The sequence below is a fragment of the Equus przewalskii genome, chromosome 3, assembly GCF_037783145.1.
Source record: "Equus przewalskii isolate Varuska chromosome 3, EquPr2, whole genome shotgun sequence".
Classification (NCBI taxonomy): domain Eukaryota; kingdom Metazoa; phylum Chordata; class Mammalia; order Perissodactyla; family Equidae; genus Equus; species Equus przewalskii.
Window position 1 is genome coordinate 107,187,976 of NC_091833.1, and position 12,451 is coordinate 107,200,426.

General features: G+C 49.5%; 1 protein-coding gene across 25 annotated transcripts in view; it reads left to right on the plus strand.

Annotated features, from left to right (window-relative positions):
• The first annotated feature begins 353 nt into the window (after window positions 1–353).
• The window catches only part of PROM1 (prominin 1), a 130,114-nt gene continuing 118,016 nt past the window's right edge, over window positions 354–12,451 (plus strand). For 5 of the 25 annotated variants that reach the window (XM_070613109.1, XM_070613114.1, XM_070613122.1 and 2 more), the window contains exons 1-3: window positions 493–527; window positions 2,744–2,915; window positions 3,930–4,001. The gene's annotated coding sequence lies outside the window, so the exon portion shown is untranslated. Of the gene's footprint in view, window positions 528–2,743; window positions 2,916–3,929; window positions 4,044–7,366; window positions 7,518–12,451 lie in introns of those variants that run through there. The other 20 variants (XM_070613129.1, XM_070613141.1, XM_070613125.1 and 17 more) reach the window with 16 other exon arrangements.

Below are 12,451 nucleotides of genomic sequence, written 5' to 3' on the forward strand. Positions count from 1 at the left end.
TCGTATCTTGTAAACAGGGAGAGAGTTCCTCAACCCAAGGAATGATGGGTAAAAAGAGCCACGTCTCTACTCTGAGACTAGTAGGTCTTCACGACATCCCCAATGAGCCTACCGTGCCCCTTGAGCCAAAGACCCAGCTTCTGCCCTGAGAGAGAGCAGCAGTGCAGGCAGGCTATGGGGCCAGACGCCAGCCTTGCCAGGCTCCCGGCTCCCCCATGCTGGGGCCGGTGAGCAGAGATGAGCTTCGAGGGGCCAAACCAGGAGGGAGTTCCTGCCCAAAGCAGCTCAGGGCAGGGGCAGACCAAGTCCAGGGGCACCACAGGGGCTGTAAGGGACCCTCCCACAGGAGACCTGGGACCTCTGAATGACACTGAGAGGACAGCACTCTGATATGACTAAGCTGGGGCTCCAGACCCCAGGGGGCTGGGCTGGGTGCCCCAGATGAGAGTGGACATTCCTGACATCAGTCAGGTAGGAAGAAGAGGATGCTGGGACAGGAAGTAGCTTGGAAGGCGGGCCTTAAAATGGTGAGGACTTGCCACCTTCCTCTCTGTGGGCCCCTCTTTGGGGACCTGAACCCTGAAGGCAGGGCGGATGGGTGCCCGGTGCTGTGGGGTGGTGGCCTCCGCCCAGGTGGAGGCTGAGCCAGGCAGGGGACAGCCGTGGGCAGCCTTGAGAGTTCTGAGAGCAGTCATGTCAGTGGCAGTTGTCAGTTATTCTGTTCATGTCCCTTTGGTGCTTCCAAGACCCCCTATAAAACCTTGCTAAACAGTCCAGCCCATCTCAGCTGGTCTGGGGCCTGTGTTCAGGGTCAGGTCAGAGAGGTGAAGGACAGGCAGGGCCTTGTGACGCCAGGGGTGTGATGACACCAGGGAGACCCCGAGGGAAAGCAGAGCCTCAGAGGCAAGACTGCCACGGCCCTCCCATGGAGGAGAATGTCCCTACCTGCCTTCCATGGAGGCAACCATGCTGCCAACCATGGAGAATCAAGGTGAGAATTGAGGACACCCATGGGGCAGGCACAGCACCCAAATGACCAAATTCCTTCTCCATGGGTTTCCTGCCGAAAGACTGGTGTCCAGGATTGTGGGCTGCCTCTGGGTCGGGGCTGCGTCTGGGTTGGGGGTTCCTGAAAGAGCAGAAGGTGTCCTGGAAGAACACAGGGCCAAGAGAACCTGTCCTGGACAGCCCGAGTCCAGTCCAGGAACACCAAGGTTGGAGGGTCAGAGCAGGACCGGCAAGGGGCTTACAGAGTTTAGGGTTTAGAAATCTTCATCTGTGTCTTCAAACCCTTTGATCTCATTTCCTAGTACAGCACTGGGACCACCCAGGCTCTTTGCTGTCCTGTGAGCACAGGAAGTGGCCTGTGTCAGGGCCTTCACACCTGCCATACCTCTCCCTGGCACCCTCCTCCCACAGCTAGTCACTTCATTCAGGTCTCTGCCCAAGAGTCACCTCAGAGGTGTCTCTGACTGCCCCTGGAAAATATGGTGTCCTGTCTATCCCCTGCTCTTTCTCTGACTTCACAGCACTAGCACCCCACAGTTATATTCTACAGGACGTTTGTTTGTTTATCTGATTATGGTCCCCAAAGCATGTAAGCGCCATGAAGGCAGGAGCAGTGTTTTGATCATGACTGACTCCCAAGGGCCTGGCACATGGCGGATACTCAATAGTATTCGTTGTGTAAATGATTAAAGGCGATAGATGTCAACTGCGCTCGTACTAGAGTCCCCAGACTGGCCTCTATGGAGTGTCGGGCTGGCTAAGGGGGTGGGAAGGTGGCAGAGCCAATGTGGACGAGCTGCAGTTGTTTCTACCCGGCCCTGTCCACGCGGCCTCCCTCTCCCTGTTCCGTGGCTGTTTCCCCGGAGCTGACCAGCCTCTGCAGTTCTCCACCACGCACCTTCACTGTCTTGCCCTCGCTCGTGCTTTCACCTCGTACAGTGTATTTTCCTCATTCTCTGCTTTCCAAAATCTTGCTCCTCTTCCAGGCCCAAACTATTCATTCTTCAAGGGCCAGCTTGAGGCTATTAAACCTTTCTGTAAAAACCTTTTTGTACCAGGTGAAACTAATATTCCTTTCCCTTCGAACCCAGAGCGCTTTCTTTCTACTTCAGCTAAAGCAGTTTTCACAGTCTGGGGTAATCAGGACGTAACAGGGCTCTTCCCTCCCTAGAAGATGGTGAGGTGCTTACAGGCACGAATGGAGGCTTGGTAAATCTAGGACTTTGCCTATAATTAGTGCTCAATTAATGCTTTCTTGATTGAATAAAACTGACATTATTCTGAGAATTGGCTGGGGAAAAGGAAATGAATTTAACTGTGCGCTGTGTGCTACACGCTGCTAATAATGCCATCACGTTGTTTCCCAAACCCCTTATTTTTAAAAAAGCAGAAATCTTGCAGGATGCATATTACCAACCGTGTTTTACGAATGAGGGTCAGAGAAGTTATGTGAGCTTCCCAGGATCACACAGCTAGTAGGAGGCAGAACCAGTGTTTAAAGTCAGACATATATTTAAAGATAAAATAGCTTATATTCAGTTAAATGGTTTATATTCAATTAAATTATTTTTATTCCTATAAATTCAGTATGGAATTCTAGATGATGACATAGCTGGATATAAACAGGCATGGATGTGTAAAGCTGATACTAACACACCCAAAGGTAAATAAAACGTGTGTCCTTTATCCACAAGGATGAGAATGATCCATATTGTCTTCTTTTTTGTGTGAGGAGACTCTGAACTCTGCAGACACCTGCCCCAGATGAATCAAAACAATTTGCTACAATGAGGTCCCATAAATGGGTGATGTCTAATTAATATTTTTCTGGAGGCCAGAACTGCTACTGTAGCTCACCCAGGGTGTGAAGTCAAGAGAGGCATTTACAGCAGCAATAACAGCTGATTGTAAGTATTTGCATGCCAATTACATTTATTCTAGGAAATCAGAAAAATTACCGAGTCCAGTAGCTATCACATTGGGCTCGTCAGCGGAAGCCACAGTTTAAAATTTATATTTTTAAAACCTCCATTGAAGCTAAGAATAGAAAAATAAGAGGGTTGCCCTGGAGTGGTATCTCAGGGCAAATTTAGCTCACTGAATTTAGCTTAGTCTCTGAAAACTAAAACTTTACAACAGTTTAAATCAAATTTTTTAAAAATCCATTAAAAAAAAAAGCATCTTTCCACTGTTAAAAATATGGACTTGGGAAAATGCCATATGGAAAAAAATGAAATTGAAGCTCTAGTTTACATGACACAAAAATCAACTTTAAATGACTTAAGGGGTGGAGGAGGAAGGCAGGAGCGTGTTGGTTTTCATTATAAACCTTTCATTACAACTATTTGACTGTTGTATTATTTTGATGAAAATATAATTAATTCTGAAAATATAAATCAATTTTTTAAGAGAGAGAGAGAGAGAGAAGCATCTTCCAAATAACGCACTCTGCTGTTTCACAGCACTGATCAGAAAGCGAAAATTGTCCTTTAGAGCATTTCCATCGACTCCGATACTAAATACTTCCAGAGGAAAACCTAATGCATTTTTAAACTTTCATGCTTTTTTCCACAAAAGTTGGTGACCAAAATGTATTACCTACAAACTTGAACAATGGAAAAACTTAAAAACCTAAGAAAGTATAAAAAGAGGGGCTGGATGGAGACACTTTTATACAATTACAGATGTTTTTCCTTCAAAGAAAGTTTTCTTCTTTAAATGATAAAGGAGCAAATGCTTTCTTATTGAAAATCTAGAAAATACAGAAAAAATTTTAAAAGGAAAAGATTTGTGTCCTCTACTGCCAGACAATGGTGGCTGCCATGTTGGTGTGTTTCCTTTGTTTGATTTTTTTCTAAGCTTGGTTTCTATTGTTTCCGTGTTTGCTGTCGTTTATCTGCCACTCATTTTATTCTAAACAGTGCCAATGACCTGGCAAACGGAGCTGATGGGGCCTGCAGGAGGCTGAGCTGCCATCCACGCTGCGCTCACTGGTGAGTTATTTCTCATCTCTGGGCCAGAGGACGTTTACACAGGTGGGTTCCGAGAATCTGAGAAAAGCGACAAACACTCTGTCCATAAATCTGCACAGAGACCCACAACAGCTTGCACACCAGTTCAGAGCCCATGTCCAAACACCTTAGCCAGCCAGGAGCTTCGGGTTAAACACCCCTGACTAGGTGATTTTAAAGACCCCCTGGCTTTTACAACTCTGCCTTCTCAGAGAGGCTGGCACATGCCCTGTTTATTATGTAACCCCCTGTGGATTCTGAGTGAGAGGTGAGGAGGAGAGCCTTTCCAGCCTCTGCCTGCTCTCCCCACCCCAGACTGCTCTGTCATCTCTGTGAATCTTGCAATTAGGCTGTAGGAAAGGGGAGGTCACCAGGCTTTCTGCACATGATCCCAGGTCCACACGGCTGGGGACACTCACATTAAAACAGTCTATTTGAGTTGGGGTCAGGAGGAAAGGAGCCACCATTCAAGGCTTGAGGAAGTGTTTTGTTTTTTCTGCCCTGAAAAATGGTCCTGATTCATTACATGCCCTGGCATACATTCCATGCCGCCTGGGCGTGATGGCCACACCCAACCCCTGGCCACATGGGGTCCAATGACTTGATCTAAGAGTCGCCAACCTCCAAACCCTTTTAGCCATAAAATGCGGTAACTGTGGCACACCCCATCCCTTCCTCCAGGGACACAGCCAAGCCAGCCCTGGGCAGTGTGGATTGGGAAGGTGAGTGGGGGACAGGGGTGGCTGCTGACAGGCAGGCAGAGGGTCTAGTGGGGCAGCTGGGGGCCCAGGTGCCTTGGGAAGGACTTCTGATTGGGAGGCTGGAGGAGGGGGGAATGGGGTATAAAGAAATAAGGAAGCTTCCATTTACTAAGTACTTAACTGAACCCAGGAAATCTATTATTCGAGCTTTTCAATAAACACACGAGATAGGTATTGCTCAGCTATTTACCCAACAAATGTTATGGGTTGGAGGCTCTACACCAGACCCTGCAGAGATGGCAGCAGACAGACAGCAAGCCCCTGCTCCCACGGAGCTCCCCTTTGAAGGAGGAGCAGACAAGAAACAGTTGGACAAATAGATCTATGAGATGATGGGTGAAAGTGCCCCCAAAGAAAAACTGAGCTACCTGAAGGGCTGGCGGGGCACAGAGTCAGGAGAGGCCTGGGAGCCGTGTGGGTGTCTGGAAGTGTGCTCAGTGTGTCTGGGGGCCTGCAGGGAGGCCCTGGGAGGCTGTGGCAGAGTATTACAAGCCATGTTGGGCACTTTGGATGTTGTTCTGAGTAGGGGTTGAGATGGGGACAAGGTGGGTCTTTTAAGCAAAGGGTGACAAGGATCTGGCTTCCACTGTGAAAGCATCATTCCAGCCCCTGGGTGGAGAAGAGAGGGAGCAGGGGCGCAAATTATGACCCCTCGTTTACAGACAAAGACTCAGAGGCTCAGGAACATGCCTCAAAAATCTGATGGCACCCTGAGCGTCCCAAGGCTTTGAGTGACTTCCCTTCACCTTTAGCATAGATCATGTATGTGCAGACAAGATCCTGCTTGGTCTGCCTCAGCCTGCCTCCCCAAGTTGTCTGGCCATCGCGTTACCTTTGGACTTCTCTCCAGACTCCTCAACAGGCCCGTGTTCAGGTACTTTCCTGGCCTTTGTGCCTTTGTCCTGATAGCTGCAGTGCCCTCTTCCCACTTGTTCATCTGGCCAAGTCCTAGTCATCTTTCGAATCCTTAGCCATCTTTTTCTCAAGAAAGCCACTCCTGTCCCCTGCAGACCAAGCCAGCTATGCTAGATACCTCTGGAGGGTCCCCCTCCACTTGGGTGGCATTCCTCCCCTTTGGGAGTCCCCGCTCTTTGTTAGTCTCCTTTCTGGGCTCTGGAATACCCACGGGCAGGTTGTCTTGTCGCTTGTTCACCCCTCAGCACTTAAGCCAGGCACATGCTCTGGCACAGGTCTGGACACTTGATACTCAACACTGTGAGCTGAATAGAGCACTGGCCCAAGATCACGCAGCTCATAGTAGGAAGATCAGGGTTCAAACTTCTGCTTCCAACTTCCTTGTAGCCTCGGGACTTGAACTCAAGTCTTAGTTTATTTCATCCCAGCTCGTGATGGCTCATGAATGAGCCATTTCACTTTTCTGGGCCTTGATTTTGCAAAGATAAAAAGAGAAGGCCGGACGCAAGTGTCTTTCCAGAGTTACACGCCTTGCAGGTGCTGCCCAAGCTCGCCTGACCACAGGAATCCCCCAGGCCCCGAGTGCTTCCCCAGAATACTTATTCCTGGCCTCGCTCCGACCTGTGAATCACAACTCCAGGACTGACTTGGGATCCTGGTTCCGTTTGTTCATGAGTTTCATCAAGAGCCCCAGGTGATTCATATCACCAAGTAAGTTTGGAAACACAGTTCAAGGGGACTCCGGCTCAGAGGAGGTTCCCAAAAGAAAATGGTCAGGGAGGAGGTAAAAACATGATTGCAATGACTATTTCAGCTAACAGCAGTTTCTTCTCAAATGTCTCTGCTCTTTTATAAAAAGAAACTGCAACTGGAGCCGGCTATTTATTTACGTGAATTATTTTGGGGGCCTAATAACAGAAGGTTCCTGAATTTCCACTGAGAGTGTAATTTCCTGGAGAACTCTAAATAGCACTGCCCTGACGAGCTCTGACCCAGTCTAAATGAAAGAACACTCAAAAGGAGAGCAAACAAAGGCAAGGAAACTCTCATTGGCCATGAAAGGAGAGGCAGAAGGCCAGAGAGGTTAACTAACGTATTGGAAGGTGCGCAGATGGTAGGTGGTAGTGATGGAACGAGACCCAGCTCTCTGCCTCTGTGGCTGGTATTTTTCCTTCTCAACAACAAGAGTGTGCCAGGGCAATGTGGGTTCTGCACAGAAAACTGTGATGCCCACACTTCAGAGCAAAAGATGCCCCATAAACATCATCTTGATGATGACTCCTCCAAGAGCAGAGCCTGGCACAGAGCAGACACTCAGTGCACAGGGGCTAACTGACTGACCAACCCTACCCTCTGATCGCCCTGATTGGGGAACAGGGCACTTTTCCGACTGTTTCATTCTCTGCCTTGTTGGAGAGAGTCTGTGGAACACCTAAGACAAGTTCCATAGTCAGACAGAAATACGTTTGATGAATAAAAAAATACAGTCATGTGCTGCATAACGATGTCTCAGTCAACGACAGACTACATATACAACGGTGGGCCTGTAAGATGAGTACTGTAGAACCTAGGTGTATGGCAGGCTGTACCATCTAGGTTTATGTAAGTACACTCTATGATGTTTGCACAAGGATGAAACTGCCTAGCAACATGTTTCTAGAATGTATCCCCATTGTTAACGGATATGTGACTGTATTCAATGCTGGATCAAGGGAGGCAGACTGATTCGCCCTCGGCTGTTTCTGTACCTCTCACAACCTCAGTTTCCTCATCTGGAAAATGGGGCTGATGTCTCCATCATCATGCTGTCGGTGAGGATTAGGTGAGATACTGCGTAGGAGCTGGCGCAGAACCAGTCAGCACTGGGTAAATGAAAGAACAGTCCAGTGCATGAGGGGAGGCAGTGGTTGATTCTGCCCTGGATTTGGAATTTGTCCTCCGTCCTCCCAGCCTCTCGCTCTCTCTTGCAAGTGGCAGCAACTACAGCTGTACCGTTCCTGAATGCAGAGCCTGTGATTAGTGGGGAGAGTATGAGTCCAAACACACTGTAGTAATAAAGGCAGAAATGAATGACAAAGAAGCCCCCACAGAAACCCCCATCTTCCATTGACTGTGATATGTTGGCATTTTATTAGTTATGAGGAAGTTTGGTTACCAGGAACAGAAAAACCTAAAATAACGGTAGCTTAAACCCTATAGAGGTTTATTTGTCACTCATGATCACAGCAGTGGAAGGAAGCCAGTGCGAGGCCAGAGTGGTACTGTACTGTTCCTTCCATGTTGTTGCTCAGCTGGGCCTGGCTTCTATTTTCAAGGTCAACTCATGGCCCAAGGTAGCTGCTGGAGCTCCAGCCGTCAGTCCAAATTCTGTCCGGCAGGTAGGAGGAAGTGATGAAGAAGGAGGCACCCTCTCCCTTTGTGATGGTTAATTTTGTGTGTCAACTTGACTGGCCACAGGTGCCCAGATTAAACCTTGTTTCTGGGTGTGTCTGTGAGGATGTTTCCAGATGCGATTAGCATTGGATTCAGTGGACTCAGTAAAGTGGATGGCCCTCCCCAATGTGGTTGGGCATCATTCAGTCTGTTGAGGACCTGAATAGATCAAAAGGCGGAGGAAGGAGAAACTCTTCCTTTTTCCCGCCTCGTTGCTCGAGCTGGAACATCTCATTCCATCTTCCCTTGCCCTCGGACTGGGATGTACGCCATGGGCTCCCTGGTTCTCAGGCCCTCACACTCAGACTGAAATACATCACTGACTTCCTTGGGGCTCCAGCTCGCAGATGGCAGGTGGTGGGACTTCTCAGCCTCCGTAGTCACCTGCGCCAATTCCTAGTAGCAGATCTCTGTACACTGGATATCCTACTGGTTCTGTTCTCTGGAGAACTGTGGCATACACCCTCGAAGGACATTTCCCAGAGACTGCACACACCACTCCTGCTTAGCTCTGCTTGACCAGAATGTAGTTAGACGGGCACTAAAGGCTGGGAAATGTAATCTTTACTGAGGAGGTCATGCATGCTGCTTAGTTCAAGGTTTCTGAGTAGAAGAAGAGGAGGAATGGACATTGGTGGACAAGGAGCAGTCCTGGCCACATCCTTATTATCTGTGTGCTGCTTGAATACTAGCCAAGTTCAGGGCTTTTCTTAGGTTGTCTTTCAACGCTGAGTTGGGGTGAAGAATAGAATGCTTTTTTCTTAATCGAAAATCTTAATAGTAACCTAACATATGGAACTGACATCTGGGCAGTTGCTCTCCTTGAAGTGGGGCTGGGGAGCCTAGCCCGCGTCCTGCGCCCACTCTAGGGCTCTGTGCATCACAGTTAGAAACCCACACTCTCGGACTGCAGGCCCTTGGAGAGAGGGCTTCTGGTAATGAAGGGTAAACAGGCTTTTATCAGTATTAGCTTGTAAGATACACATTCCTGTGTGCTCTTTGTTTTAGGGAGCAGAAATGGAGGCTCAGAGACAGCGAATCATTTGTACAAGGTCCTAGAGCCACACGCCCACATCTTTCCATGCTCCGGGCTGCCTCTCATTCCAGGATGAAGGGCTCGAGTCTGGGATTTTTCCAACATTCTATTTTTCCCTATCATGAGACGAAGGAGCAATTCCTGAGCTAAGCAATCTGGAACCCTCGGTGGCCATCTTCAGTGATCCTCTAGCTATAGTCTACTGAATCCTGTGCTTCTGCCACCAGCATCAGGAGTCCAGTGACGGGGAGTTTGTGGAAAGATGAGCTTGCGGGGAGAGCTGAGTGGGGCTGTGTGGGATGGGGAGGGCGTAACCCAGAAGCTCCACAGGTCCTGTGCTGGGGAACATTCTCCTCAGTGGCCATCAGAAGACAGGCTGCGGTGACCACACAGGGCACTCTGGAGGCAGATATAAGTGGGAGTTGTGCCGGCAGTGCCATGGCATGTCAAGGCAGGCCTCCGGGGCAAGAAACACCAGGTTTATTTGGGGTACGTCGGGTTTAGTGGGGAATCCCTCGGCCCAGCTCTCAGCGATGGGTGGGCCATAGTTTGAGAGCCACTGGGCCAGGCATTCTCTGGGAGTATTGTGGCTTTAACTTACTGTCTCCCGAGCAGGGGGTGCCGAGGAGCTGGGAGACCCAGGGGGAAGACATGTCCCCACAGCAGGGGGCCCTTTGTGGATGAGAGTGGTTTGGCAACTTCCACAGCTTCCAGTCACTCTGAAGTCAGAGGCTCGGGGATTCATTAACTGCTGTACATCCGGGAAACGGGAGCAGCCAAGGCCGAGCTCAGTGTTGGCCCCGAGAGGAGTGAGGGCGTGCTTGATGTGTCTCCAGTCTTCCTTTCTTCTTCCTGCCTGAAAGGACGGAGGCACGTGAGTTCTGGGCAAAGCCGTGGTTTTGAGTCAGAAAGAACTGAGATTTAATCACTGTTCCCCACTGACCAACACTGGGACATGAGGGAAGCCAGCAGCCAGCATGCAGCAGACACTTAGTAAATACTGGCTGAATAATAACACATGTCAGGCCCTGTGCAGAGCTCTTTGTATGTATTAACTCATCGAATCCTCATAATCTTATGCCATATTAGGTGCTAATAGCAGCCACAATTTACAGACAAGGAAACTGAAGCACAGAGAAGTTAACTAATGCATCCCGGGGGTGTGGATGGTAAATAACAGGGAGTCTGCCTCCAGCACGCAGGCTTTGAACCCCTCTGATATGAAAGGCTGAATACGTGTAGTCTCTGGGAGTCTCAGTTTCCTGGTCTGTGGGTGGTCAGTGAGGATGGGGGCAGCTTGAGGTTAAGTCATTTGCAACGCTGGACAAATTGCACGTGCAGGCATGGCTGATGAAGTGGTGGGCACATCCCTGGAAGGCCATGGCTGGAGGGTCCAGAGGCCCCCTGGAGAGAACTCAGCCTGGGAGCAGAGAATGATGGCAGACAAGCTGGGCAGAGCAGCAAAACAACAGACATGGGTGGGAGTGGCGGTTCTGTGATCAGTGTGGTGTGATCACTGAGTTATTTTGTCCTGCCTAGTTCCCTGCGACCTTGCACCTGTATTCTCCAGAGAGGCGCAGTGGTGGGTAAAAACAAAATGAGCATTTGACCAAAGTGCCCTAAGGAGAAGGCTGGCCGGTACTAGTATGGCGTCCCTTTAACAGAGGGTGACATCAAGGAGAGAGGTGTTCTCTACGTCTCCAAATACCTTACAGAGTATAGAAAATCATCATCCGACCCAGGAAACCACAGTGATAGAGGTGAGGAGGGAGCTCCCAGCAGCTCAGCCTCGCTGAGAGCAGAAGGGGAGGAAATGGCCAATTCGCCAGCTGCTGACCAGACTCCTGCTCACAGGGGTGTCCCCAGACTGGTGGGGGAGGGGAGGAAAGAGCATACAGGGCGAGCCAAGGAGACACAGCCAGGATGCCAAGAGAGTTGTGAAATCTGTGCCAGTGAATTTTGAGAAAATTAACCCGTGTTAGTGCTTATATCCCTTTAGTAGAGAGAATCACTAGGAAGAAAGAGGTGCTCCCCAAGACTCTGAAGACCTCAAGGGCTGGCCCATGCTGGATAGAAGCAGAGTGAGAAGGAGGCAGAGAGTGCAAACCTGGGGCGAGTAGAGAAAGCAGCTGGGGGGCAGAACCCAGAGAAAAACAATGCTGAGGCGAGGCCCCTAAGAGGGGGCGCCAGCAGGAAATATTCATGAGCACCAACTGTGCCCTTTCGTAAAGCCCTCATAATACCTCGGTAAAACAAGCGTTGTTATTCCCACTTTGCTGATGGTAAAGCTGAGATTCTGAGAGGTCAGACAACCTGCCTGCTCACACAATACGCCACAGAGGCAGGCTTTGAACCTAAGAATGTTTGGCTCCAAAGCGCTTGTTCCGCCTCCTACACCAACTTCCCATTTTCCCCTGGAACTGACCCTGCAGAGAACATACTTCTCATACCACAAAGGGCTTCTAGAACCTGCTGCTGCAGGACGGTGCCTCCGAGAGTCACCATTGCTCACGATGTCTTTGAAGCCCACAGATATTTGATAAATATCTGTAGAAGAAGAGTGGGAGGAAGAAAGAGAGAAAAAAGAAGGAAAAGAAATTGGCACCTACTCTGTGCCAAGGTCTCTATATACGGTCACATTTCATTTTCTTTGTGGATTAATTTATACCTCCCTTTATTTCTGAAGCTCCTGGAGGCAGCCGTAAGCACTGTCAGGTCCATTTCCAGTGAGGAAACGTAGGTGCAGAGAGGTAAAGCGATGAGTCTAAAGGGGCTCAAGCACCCAGGGGAGGGTGTTTATAACTGGGTTCGACCATTCAATGCGTATTTATTGAGCTCCTACTCCAAGCCAGGCACAGTTCTAGGCTTGTGGGATATTTCAGTGCACAAAGCAGATAATGACCCCTGCCCTCGCAGAACTTACGGTTTGTGGGAATCTAAAATTCCAGTGATGTGTAACAGAGGAAAGGGCGGCAGGCCCTGACGCAGAATATGCAGGAAGTAGACCTCCCGAGGCTGCCATCTTGGGCTGAGCTCCATGTCATCCCTGTCTCCTGCTTCACTATCTGAAGCCGGAAGCAAGTGGCCTGCAGGACCGTGGAGGAGGTGGCACGGAGTCTCTTCCCTGGCTGCCTCCATAGGAGGTTTGGGGGTTTGAGCCCTTCTGATTAGAAGGGTAAGATCCGGATGCTGATGGAACAGTTCACAAGAGTTATGAATCTCTAGGAACATTCCTAGCTGTTTTGAGTTCCAAATTCTGGCCCAGGTTTGGGGAGGAGGCCATACTC